This window comes from Dama dama, chromosome 27 (assembly GCF_033118175.1).
Source record: "Dama dama isolate Ldn47 chromosome 27, ASM3311817v1, whole genome shotgun sequence".
NCBI lineage: Eukaryota > Metazoa > Chordata > Mammalia > Artiodactyla > Cervidae > Dama > Dama dama.
Genome location: NC_083707.1, coordinates 33,780,000 through 33,792,848, shown reverse-complemented (window position 1 = coordinate 33,792,848; position 12,849 = coordinate 33,780,000). Strand labels below are relative to the sequence as shown.

The window sequence follows — 12,849 nt, the reverse complement described above, 5'->3', positions numbered from 1 at the left end:
TTCCTGCTTTGTGACCTTGTTTGGGTGCTGTTCATGGTGCTTAGGAATACCTTTGCTCTGCACCTGCTCTGGCTGCCTCCTTTCCCAGGTAACTCAGGTATCACCTGCTGGAAACCTTCCCTGGCACTTGCTATATATGCTGTGTCATGTAGGTCCATTACACCGTGAGCTCCTTAAAGTTGTTGTTGTTGTTGTTCAGTTGCTAAGTTGTGTGAGTCTTTGTGACCCCATGGACTGCAGCACACCAGGCTTCCTTGTCCTTCACTATCTCCCAGAGTTTGCTTAAACTCATGTCCATTGAGTCAGTGATGCCATCCAACCATCTCATCCTCTACTGCTCCCTTTCCCTCCTGCCCTCAATTTTCCCCAGCATCAGGGTCTTGTCCAATGAGTCAGGTTCACATTAAGTGGCCAGAGTATTGGAGCTTCAGCTTCAGCATCAGTCCTTCCAATGAATATTCAGGGTTGATTTCCTTTAGAATTGACTGGTTTGATCTCCTTGCAGTCCAAGGAACTCTCAAGATTCCTTAAGGTCAAGGAGGGTATAATATTATTCTTTTTATCCACGGACTTAAAAAGCCCTGGAAGGTCCTTCATCCCCAAAATGTGATGAATTAAATGAAAAGAAAAATTTCAAGAGTGTTCTTTTTATATTATCCCATTTGTTATATGTCTTGCTCTAACCATGAACAGCTCTGCTGTATTTTTTAAATATCCCTAACATTTACATTTGCTAGTTCCCGTTTAACCAGCGCCACAAGTAAAACAGACATAACAGAAAATGAGTAAAATATGTTTCCACCCCAAACATTCAGTAGGCTATAGTCAGACAACATAAACCAAGAATCAGAAGCAGGAAGGGAAAGTGTGATAGGAAAGAGCAACACTTCCCTACTGGAATTTTCTCCCAGACTCGCTACCAATACAAGTCAATATGATCAAGTGCTGAACAGAGGTCATTGTGACTTCATTGGTGACGCTTACCAGGTCACCCTGAGTCATACACTATTGTGACTCTGGCATTTGCTTATGTGTCAGGATTATGGCCACTGCAGAGTGGTCAGAGCGGTTTTTCTTGTCAGGAAGGCCGTACCAGGGTTTGGCCTCACTTGAGAAGATGAGGCCTATGGTCCAGGAGGAGGCACTAGAGGGCTAGCCCCCCACACCCTCCAGCTGTCCATCAGCCCACACGGAATTTGTCTCTCTAAGAGCTGGATGGCAAATATACAATGAAGTTCACTGCTCGAGAACTCCAAGGGTCGTGGCTGCTGCCGCCAAGAGAAAAATAAACAGAACCAGAGCCCTCAGTGCTTTCCAGAAAAGGTTAATCCTATTTCTTTGAGCGTTGGCCATGCAGTTAAGAAGACATAAGGAAGATGGCATGCCAAGGTACTGGTATGGAGTTACGTGGAACTGGGAATTGACCAGAGGAGAGCCACTTGGCTTCTTGGGAAGGGTCTAGGCTGCTGTGCCAGCCTTTGGTCCCATGGTGATGGTCAGGGTGGGAAAGAGATGGAGGCACGGAACCCAGACAGGCTGGGGTCCGGGCATCCTGGCAGGGTCTCCTCTGTGTGTGGCATGAGGCTCTCTGCTGTGGCTGGAGACGCTTATGAACAATGTATGTGAACATGCTTTGATTCTTGTGAAGCACTATCGAGGCATAGACTGTTACTGTTATTGCTTAGAGAAGTTGTCATCGATGTCCCTCCCTCTCTCCTCTTCTAGGCTTCCAATAAGCTTACACTGCCTTTTCTCTTCCAAGTGAAGGATCTATCAATCTATTCTCAGTAAAGTTCTGGAAGCTCAGTACTGAAGCTTCCTAGAATATTTGCATCTTAACAAATTGTTACCTATTTTCATCATGGAACTAATACTTCTAGAAATTGATCCTAAGAAAATAATGAGGTAAATGCTCAAAATGTTTGGCTTCCCAGGTGGCACTAGTGGTAAAGAACCTGCCTGCCAATGCAGGAGATAAATGCTCAAAATGTTTGAGCAAAGATATTCTGGGGAGCATTGTCCATAATTAGATAACGTGGGAAACAGCAATCTCACATCCAGTAAGGGAATTGATGCATCAAATGGATTAATTGGCAACCATAGAAAGGCTGCCACAGAGCAGGGAGTCTTTATTGATCTGACAGAAGTTTGTGCTATAGTGTAAAGAAAAAATAGTCAAACTTTAGGTATGCTGTATATATAGTATGGTATGATGACATTTTATCTCTGTGTATGAGCAAAGCAAAAAGTCAGGCAAGAGGGTATTTAAAATGCTAAGAGTGCTTTCTCTGGATGGAGGGATTATTGGTGAATTTTACTTTCTTCTGTGAATCCAGTTTACAGTGTAATTCAGATCCATGCCTCTGGATTATTATACAGGTGCAAATCTGGCTCCAGAACTTTCTAGCTGTGTGACGCTGGGCGCTCTAGTTAATGTCTTGGAGTCAGTTTCTTCATCTGAGACCTGAGGATGAACCTAGAACCACCCTCATAGGGTTGTTGGGAGGAATTAATAATGTAATACAGAAAAGCTCTTAAAGGGACTTCCCCAGTGGTCCAGTGGTTAAGACTCCCCCTTCCCATGCAGGGATTGTGGGTTTGATCCCTGGTCAGGGAACTAAGATCCCACATACCACAAGGTGGGGGCAAAAGTTAAAATAAGTAAATAAAAATTTGTTAAAAGAAAAATTCTTAAAATTATGCCTCTCACACTATGAGAACTCAATTCATGTTGGCTGTTATATCTGTATTTTTTCACTGAGCACATGTATTACTTTTAGAGTTAGAAAAACAGTAAAGCAATTGGGAAAATCTTTCCTTTTGGGGAATAAAGAAGAACTAAATACAGTGATGACAAAAGGCACAGTTATTCCCGGTGGAATTGGACATGTTGATGGAAAAGCTTACTTGGAGCTTCCTGACATCTTCCATCCCCCAAATATAAGCTTCTGACCAGCTCCTCCTGGAATGAGGTCAGCCTGCTAGAGATCTTTAAGTGCCAACAGAATCAGAAAAATGCCCAGTAAATGGAAAAATTTTTTTAAAAGAGCCTCTTTTATTCTTTAGCTAATCTTGAAAATTGTTTCTTCCCTTGTGAAACTTTCATGATTTCAGGCATATTTTGGCTTTCAGTCATGGCAGTTTTCCTATTACTATTATTGGCAAGCATATATAAGGAAAAACTGAATTTCGTGAATTCTTCACAGCGGTTCCAGTGAGAGTTTGAGTTAAATATAATGTCTCAGGGGAGCCCTGGCCCCGGCCCCTCCTCTCCACTGCCCGCTGTCCCCCAGAGCCCCCGCCCCAGAGCCTCTGCCCCTCCTTCCGCCGGTGGCTCTGGAGCCTCCCTGTGTCACCATGCACGTTCCTTTCCTCTTTTCTTCCCGAAACTTCTCCTCTCCCTACTCCTGTTTCTGTGGTTTCTCGTCACTTTTGTTTTTTCCCTTTCCATTCTTCCATTGCATTTCCTTCTTTTAGAGAAAAACTGGAATCAAATCAAACCACCTCCTTCTCCTGTGGTCACTGCCCGCCCTCAGGAGGGGTGGCGTGTGGGTCCCTGGCTGCCCCTCCAGCCCCAGAGTGGTGGCCCGAGGAGCTGGGTGGGAGGGTCTTTAGGGCTCCATCAGGATCAGGCTCCCTGCCTGGATCCAGCCCTGCCCACCGGCCTGGTCCCCATGTGGATTTGAGATGCAGGCAGCATGGATGTCCTACTTCCTGGGACCCTGCAGCTCCATCCAGACCAGGGGACCCCCAACTTCACGCCCCTCCACCCCATCCACGGTTCCTGCCACTCTTCCACGTGAGGTCTCCTTGGCATGTAGCCTGCAGATGAGTTGCTTCACGCTCTGTCTCTCTGACTCAACGGTAAGCTCCTGTGCTATTTGCATTCCTCTCTAACTCCCAAGCCCCTAACGTAGACGCTCTGCCATGTAGGAGTTTCCTGACTCAGTGCATCGTCCATGACGAGCTCTGAGCCATATGCTTTAAGCTTCCTGAGCGATGAGATTGCAGGTTTACCTTCAGAGTTTCTCAACATCATGGAATAACTGGAGTGAATGCTGAGGTCTTTCCCTTGCCTTTCACGATCGCCCTGGCCCAGGAGCCTCTCGCCATCCTCGCATGGCTGGTTCTAAGCGCATGGAGTCCCAGGAGCTCTGGAGAGATAGAGGGGGCACACTGGGGCCTCAGCCTGGGGGTGCGGAAGGATGCAGTGTACTCTTTCTGATTCCGGATCTGTGTCACCACATCCGGGAGGTCCCAGCAGAGTGAATTCAGGCCGGGGTCTCTATCAGAGGGTGCAGGTGGGCAGAGCCAGGGGGCAGGTAGCATCAGTGTGAGAGAGCAGAGCCCAGGGCCTGGCTGAGGTCAGGTAGGGTGCAAGAACAGAGTGTAGCCTTCTTAACTGCGGAGGGAGGTCAGGGCAGGGAGACCGGGTGAAGGGCAGATGTTTTATAAATTCCTGTGTTTCAGGGCGAGGGCACCTCCCCAGCTCTGCTCAGGCCTGGGCAGGGCTGGACCTGAAAGGGCCTGGCATTGAGGACAGGCGGGGCTGACACCTTGCCCTGGCTGTGGGGCTTGTCCCCACTGCTAGGGTGCTGTGGTTTGAACTCGTTTTATGACTCTCCCAGCCAGCGGGTGCTCAGCCCTAGCCTCTGCTCTCCTCCCTTCTCTCGTCATTCCCTCTGGCCCGTGTGTGCCCCCTACTGTCCCTGAGGCTGCACAGACCACCACCCAACCCAAGGGCACGTGAAGATTTGAGAAGCACTGTTTAGACCATGCCTCTCAAAGTGTCTGTGACAAAGGACCCTTTTTTTTAAAAAAAAAAAAAAACAAACATTTCTAACTGTCACAGACCACTACCTTTGTGAAATTCAATAAAAATGAATTCCTAGAAAAATGAATTGCAAAATAAAGCCTAAAGACTTCCGAAATATAAAAGTTAGTCACTCAGTCATGTTCGACTCTTTTCCATCCCGTGAACTATATAGCCTGTCAGGCTCCTATGTCCATGGAATTCTCCAGGCAAGAATACTGGAGTGGGTTGCCAATCCTTTCTCCAGGGGATCTTCCTGACCCGGGGATTGAACCTGGGTCTTCTGCATTGCAGGCAGATTCTTTACCATTTGAGCCACCAGGGACATCCTCAAAATATAAGCCTCATTTAAAAATTAGATTCTACAGACACTAACTTTTTCTTTTCAATTGTTACGAAGGTTTCTCCCGCTCGCCCTTGGGTTCTGTCCTTGTTGCTCCGTGGATGAGTCTGGGGACCCTGTAGACCATTAACTGTCATTTTTCTTGAGCATTATTGATGCTAGTCCTGAAGTCTGCTTCTCCTTTCTGTGGCCTCTTCTCTGGCTCAGATTTGGTTTGCCAGTTGAAGATGTGTTTGCTAATTGTTTCAGACTGTAGCCCCGAGCCTCTGTGACCTGAATGATCTCCCTCTCTCCCTCCAGCCACTCTCCATCCCACTCAGGGCTTGAAGCAGCCAGCCTTGGTGGGCAGCATCATATTCTCCTTGAGCTCGGTTCTTGGCAGAGTCTGGCCAGTGGGATGTGCACACAAGTACGTGCTCAGAGGACAGGAGGGGAGTGAGGCGGGGGTGTCTGTTCCCCACCGATGCAGGATCTCAGTTCTTCTTTGAGGGGTTTGGCTTCTGCAGCCACAACTCTGTCTCAGCTCCAGTATCTGCTTCCTGTCCTTGCCGGTCAGGTCCGGAGTGGGAAGGATGCTCTTATCTGTCACCCCTGCTCACTTCTTTGTAAATATCTCCTTTAGGAAACTCTCCAAAGTTCCTTTGTTCTAGTAGATTATCTGTCTCAGGCTGGGGCTTTGAGTGACATCAGCTGACTTTTTTTTAGCATTCATTATTTTTTGTTGGCTGTGCCGAGTATTGGTTGCTGTCTGGGCTTTTCTCTGGCTGTGGCTAGAGGGGCCTACTCTCTTGTTGCGGTGCACAGGCTTGTTGTGGCTTCTCTTGTTGCAGACCGCAGGCTCTAGGCATGTGGGCTCAGTAGTTGTGACGCATGGGCTTCGTTGCTCCAAGGCACGAGGGATCTTCCCGGACCAGGGATCTAACCTGTGTCTCCTGCATGGGCAAGAGGATTTTTAACCACTAGACCACCAGGAAAGCCCCACTCTGACTTTCGAAGGATGCTTTTTGACTGGTGGAAATGGACTAAAATTCCCCAACTGTCGTCTCTGAAAGAATGAAAGGAAATTATTGAGGAGGGGACTAACTATACTTTTTAAAAAAGTACATATAATGTAAGGGAGGGGAGAGGAAGAGGGTTCAGTTGAATTATGCCTATAAAATAAGGAGCAGCTTTCTGTTCCTTTCTATAGAGAACACCTAGTGCATAGAATTAATGTATTTAATGTATAAATAAATGAGCAGAAAGTTCCTTAGCCTATCTGCTCAGTTTGCACACATCCCTCACACACCAAAAGCCATGTATATGCAGGAGATAGTAAAACATTTATCCCTTGCAGTTTGAAACATACTGAGGATTTAGTGAAAGAGCTGGACTTTTGCTTACTTATATTTAGAGTATTAATTGAAGCATTCAGAAAAATGGGTGCTGAGAAGTTCTGTCGTCCTCTTCCTTGTGGTAGCTCTACTATGAGTCTTAGAAAATTCTTCAACATCTGATTCACGAGATGAAGCAAGAGGAATAACACCTTGCTTCAGAGATGAGTGATTTGACTTGAGAACCTCAAGTTTTTGTGTATTTGTTTTATTTTTGGTTGAGCTGGGTCTTCGTTGCTGCCCAAAGGCTTTCTCTAGCTACAGTAAGTGGGGGCTCCTCTGTTGCAGTGTACAGACTTCTCACTGATGACTTCTCCTGTAGTGGATCATGGGCTTCAGGGTGCTCCAACTCAGTAGTTGCAGGTCCTGGGCTCTGGAGCACAGGCTCAATAGTTTTGGTGCAGGGGCTTCAGTTGCTCCTCGCTGTGTAGAATCTTCCCTGGTCAGGGATCAAACCCGAGTCTCTTGCATTGGCAGGTAGATTCTTTCCCACTGAGCTATCAGGGAAGTTGCAAGAACCTCAAGTTTTATGCACCTATAATGTGAAGTTAACGCTAACAGACTTTCTAGGCTAGAAACCGATCTAAGCGCTTTTCAACTATTAACTCATTTCATCCTCACTACAACCTTATAGGGGAGGCTCCTGTTTTCTAGAAGAGGCAACGGAAGCTTGGGAATGTTTTGTAGCCTCCTGACCCTATGACTCGTGGTCACAGGTGAGCACTCAGTAGGTGCAGGATTGTTTCCCTTGGAGTCTGGCTGCAGAGCTGGCCTGAGATGCTGTGTGATGATGTCATGTGAGGTACTTCTGTCTGTCCCTGCTCTGGTTTATGAACCTTTATGGCCCCTGTGGGTGTTTTGTTAGAACTGTGCCCCTCACTCAGGATGTTGTCCATCACCTTCCAGAGTGTTCCCCTAAGAAGATCCATTTGAGAAATCCCTTTAGCCCCTGAAATAACTGTGCTTCATTGGGGCATTAAAAGCAAAACTAAACATAACATATGGACACTGGATGGGTCTTGATTATTGGCTACTGGAAGCCTATTTACATCTACTCTGTGCAGATGTTTAGACCTTCATCACCTGTGTTGTGTGTGTGAACTTCACTGTGAGCTTAAGATTTCATCACTACTGATAATTTTCCTTTCACTCCTTCTGTTTGTTTGTTTTTGCTCTTGGGTAATTTTATATTGCTGTTTTCTTTATGTCTTTTAGGATTTGCGGTTCTAAATCCCTCCCCACCCTTTTTTTCTAAAACACAGTGGGATGTAGATAAAGACAAAGCAGTATATTGTTGAAACAGTCAAATGTAATCACTGTTTCCATTCCAGCCGTACATTTGGGTGTTACTTAGAATAAACTGTCAAGATGCATTTTATTTGACTTTATGATTATTCAAATCAAATTGCTAACATCTGTTGGATCATAGAGGCACTAAAGAGCCTCTTGATGAGGGTGAAAGAGAAGAGTGAAAAAGCTGGCTTAAAACTCAACATTCAAAAAAGTAAGATCATGGCTTCTGGTCCCATCACTTCATGGCAAATAGATGGGGAAACAGTGGAAACAGTGACAGACTTTATTTTCTTGGGCTCCAAAATCACTGTGGACAGTGACTACAGCCACGAAATTAAAAGACACTTACTCCTTGGAAGGAAAGCTATGACGAGCCTAGACAGTGTTTTAAAAAGCAGAGACATCACTTTGCTGACAAAGATCCATATAGTCAAAGTTATGGTTTTTCTAGTAGTCATATAGAGATTTGAGAGTTGGACCATAAAGAAGGCAGAGTGCCAAAGAATTGATGCTTTTGAATTGTGGTGCTGGAGAAGACTTGAGAGTCCCTTGGGCTACAAGGAGATCAAACCAGTCAATCCTAGGGGAAATCAACTCTGAATATTCATTGGAAGGACTGATGCTGAAGCTCCAATACTTTGGTCACCTGATGGGAAGAGCCAGCTCATTAGAAAAGACCCTCATGCTGGGAAAGACTGAGGGCAGGAGGAGAAGGGGGCAGCAGAGGATGAGATGGTTGGATGGTATCACTGACTCAGTGGACATGAGTTTGAACAAACTCTGGGAGATGGTGAAGGACAGGGAAGCCTGGTGAGCTGCAAGTCCACGCGGTCGCAAAGAGTCAGACGTGACTGAGCAACTGAACAGCAACAATGATTATTCAAAGCCTGAGAGATGGGTGTTTTCATATAAAACCATTTATTTTCTAAGTTTATTTATTTATCTTTGGCTGTGCGGTGTCTTGGGCACTGTGTGTGGGCTTTCTCTAGTTGTGGAGCTCGAGCTTCAGTGGTTGTGGCACCTGATCTTAGTTGCCTTGAGGCATGGGGGATCCTCCTGGATCAGGGATCAAACCCATGTCCCTTGCACTAGCAGGCAGATCCTCAACCACTGGACCACCAGGGAAGTCCTATTTCTCATTATAGTGTTAATGATAGTTCTGAGTCATTTCAAGAAGTTCAGTGAGATTCTGTAGCAAATCAGAGCTCAGGCTTTGTAAGCTGGCTGTGGTTCAGTTTTCGGTTTTGCTTCTTTCTAATTGGATTTTGTCACGGAGAAGCCCAACATCAAGCAGGATGACCAAGCATTAAAGGCTGATAGGAGAGGCATCTATTCTACTGTGTGCTCAGTTGTGTCCGACTCTTTGCGACCCCGTGGACTGAAGCCCACCAGGCTCCCCTGTCCATGGAATTTTCCAGGCAAGAATACTGGAGTGGGTTGCCATTTTATAATTTTCCTTTTATATATAATATGTAACAGACCAAGAACGTTTTACTTAGCTATTACTTTTGAAAACTAATGTGATACATTCTTTTCCCCTTGAGCAAATATATCCTTTAATTATAAGGCCTCATTAGCTATTGTACTGTTTCATCCCCCAGTATTTTTTCTTTTGCCCCTAAATGTTTCCAGTGACAGTAGGATAATAATGTGTGTGTTGACAGCTAAGAGTGGGTTCATTTCTAAAAATATAAGGATTCATCCTAAGCATGGATATCATGACTCATACTACCCCCTCGAGGCATTCTTTGTAAAGACCCCTTCCCACCCACGTCGTACCTTTTCCTATCATCATTGCTACTCTTGCTAAGAGTTATTGCTTACTTTGGAGAACAATTAGAGCTTAATAAAGTGTGTTCTTTGCTGAAATTTCTTGCTCAACATATTATCCTAGAGAAGACAGACTTGCACAATTCACAATGGCTTGTAATCTGGCTACCTGAAATACTTATTTTGTCCCCCTAACTGGCCTGTGATCATAGTATGGAGAAGACATAGTTCGTTGCTGGAAAAACTCAGCCAGCTTTCTATGGTGATGGTTTGGCTGCTGCAAGCATGGTGTGATTGCAGGGTGTAGAGCAGGCTGCCCACCCACCCCTGGAACTCCTTTTGCTGAGGATTAAGCAATGTTGTTGGCTAATGTTGTTGGGAGAGGAAATACAGTGACTTAAAACTCACTTGAGACCAGGTTTCCACAGGAGAAAGAGCAGTGCTGGCCATGTGCAAATGATGGAAGAAAGGGCATATGTTGTGGGGTGGGCCAGTAGTTCTTGACTTGAGTGTATATCTGAGTCATCTCTTCCAATGACAGGTCTGACTCTTAAGGTTGCAGGTGTGCCTGTAGAGTTTGAGATGCTCCCGGGGCTGCCCCGCTGCTGGCCTGGGGGGGCCACACTCTGAGCAGCAGGGGGCCAGAAGGACACTCTGCTCATTATCCGACCTCCCTGGGGCTTGAACAGCAGGGACAGCCTGTACCAGAAGCAGGGTAGGCAGTGGAGGTGAGGTCTGGGGTGGGGCAGCCTCCCATCGCCAGTGATAACCATGCTAGGGATGCACAGACCTGGAGGTTGGGGCACATGTCCATGCTGTCAGGCACCTCTTGGTGTTTCTCCTGTTGCTGGCTTTCTTGAGCATGGTGCACACAGGGCCGGATGTGCAGTCACTCCTGGTGTTGGCAGGGCCACCCAGGGAGAAACGACTCCTTGAAGAAGGGACCATGCTCTCCCCGCCCTGCCCTGTGGCTGCCCATACAACTGACCGCATGTAACAGCCCAGGCTTGGGAATCAGATGTGAACTTGAGTCCTGGCTTTGTCACTGACTCATGGAACATGTTCCATGTCTTCTGCAAACTTTGAAAGTGAAAGTGTTAGTTGCTTAATCATGTCCGACTCTTTGCCTGCCATGTTCCTCTGTCCATGGGATTCTCCTGGCAAGAATACTGGAGTGGGTTGCCATGCCCTTCTCCAGGGAATCTTCCCAACCTAGGGGTCGAACCCGCAATGCAGGCAGATTCTTTACCATCTGAGCCATCTGCAAACTTTAGTTTCTGCATCTGTGAAATAGAATATCAGTATCCATACACTTGGCTTATTGTAAAGGCTACTGAAATACAGAAGCATTAGAACCTGGCATAGCCTAAATCCTCAACACATGCTAGTGTTTCTCTCCCTCCTCTCATGATTACTGTAATAGTTCGACTTGACAAATCCTTGTAGGTGCCCCCTCACCCTCCTTATCTTGTGATTGTAGCCACCTGCTCAGTTGTGCTGTTTCGTGACACTGCTGGGACCACTAACCCCAGCAGACAGAGCTTCAGGTTGGGGACTAAGCTGCAGCCCAGCCAGCACAGGGGAGGAGCCAGGCTTCTAGCTCAGTGACCGCACTTGGTCGGCCTTGAGTCGTCCTGGGGACCCAGTGTCATCAGGTCCCTGTGTCACACCTCAGCAGCAGGACCCTCTCCACCCCCCTCTTCTTCCCTCTAACCATCTCCGAGTCCTTAGCTGGAAAGCAAAAGGCAGGGGCACAGCACTTCCAACACTGATTTTCTGAAACGGAGGAGTGAAAAGCAAAGATTTCCTTTGAGAAGTTCCTAAACAGAAACTTGGATTCTGATGTTGAGCTAGCCCCACGTGTCCATCCTTGGGCCTCTGAGAAGTTGCAAGTTGCAGGAAGCACCAGAAGTTGCAAGTAGTGACCAGTCGTGGGCTGGGCTCCTGGACGGGTCTTGCCATTCTGAATGGAGCATGGAGAAAGGAAGATGCCAGAGGTTAGGAGGACATGGAGATGTAAGGCAGGAGCTCGATTGAGCTGGCCAAGTGGATAGTTCCAGGCTCAGAAAGTGTTCCCAAACTTGGGATGGATTTATTCCCTGGGATCCATTAGTTGGATTGCAGTTCAAGTGGAAGCTGCCCTTTCTCCCTGCAAGTCTGGCCATGAAGGGACCCATACGTCTTAGCTGTTAGGAAAGAGGAGAAAAACGCCCTCTCCATTACTGGCTGCCCAAACCACAAGAAAAGGATTCCTTCTCGGGTACCTGTGCGCGCTGGTGTTCGCATTTATCAGGATCACCCCATCATGGCATCTCCCTTCCTCCCCAAACAAGCGGCCATTCCTGCTGCCACCCAGAACCAGGACACAAGGTGTGGTTCCTTGACATTTTTTGCCAAGTCATTTGGCCAGGACAGGAGGCAGTATATATTTTGTGAAGACTAAAGGCTGATGTTCCATATAGTTTTGTATTGCTTTATCTCCTTGGGAGGCAGTTGTTGGAGGATATTATAGCTATGGGCCCCACTTGAAGGAGAGGAGCTCACAGCATGTGATGAATGAATTGTGCCCTCTCGAGCTTTATTTTTCCGTTTCTCCCTTCATCCCTGATCCTCACTCCTGTTTCCTGGCCCTTTGCAAGCACTTCCTCTAGTACCTTTGCTACTTAGTCTGAAACACGTGTGTGCATGTGTGCTCAGTCACTTCATTTGTGTCCAACTCTTTGTGACCCCATGGACCATAGCCTGCTGGGCTCCTCTGTGGGATTTCCCAGGCAAGAATCCTGGAGTGAGTTGCCATTTCTTTCTCCAGTGGATCTTCCCGACCAGGGATAGAACCCACATCTCTTAGGTCTCCTGCATTGGCGTGCAGGTTCTTTACCACTAACACCACCTGGGAAGCCCATACAATGTATAGCTATATATCATTTATGTAAATGTCTTGTGGCATCTAGTTTGATGTCTTCCCTTTTCACACACTTCATGTTATGAAGGTTCATTGGTACTGTATGTGTATCTGTTCCTTTGCTTCCCACCACTACATCGTTGGTATTTGTGTGGTCATCAGTAAGATTGGCTTTCAGGTTGATTTTATGTAATAAGATATTGCCTGGGAGGGGAGAGTCATATATGGGTGTAAATCAGGTGCACTGAAAGTTATATCAGATATTTAGAACTCATTTTGCATTTTTACCCAGAAAAATGTTATAGATATGCTCTAATACCTTGCTGCTGCGTCACTTCAGTTGTGTCCAACTGTT

General features: G+C 46.6%; 1 protein-coding gene across 1 annotated transcript in view; it reads left to right on the top strand.

Moving 5' to 3' along the window:
- LAMA3 (laminin subunit alpha 3) overlaps positions 1-12,849 on the top strand; it is a 246,698-nt gene that overhangs the window by 30,276 nt on the left and 203,573 nt on the right. The gene's annotated exons all lie outside the window — the stretch shown is intronic.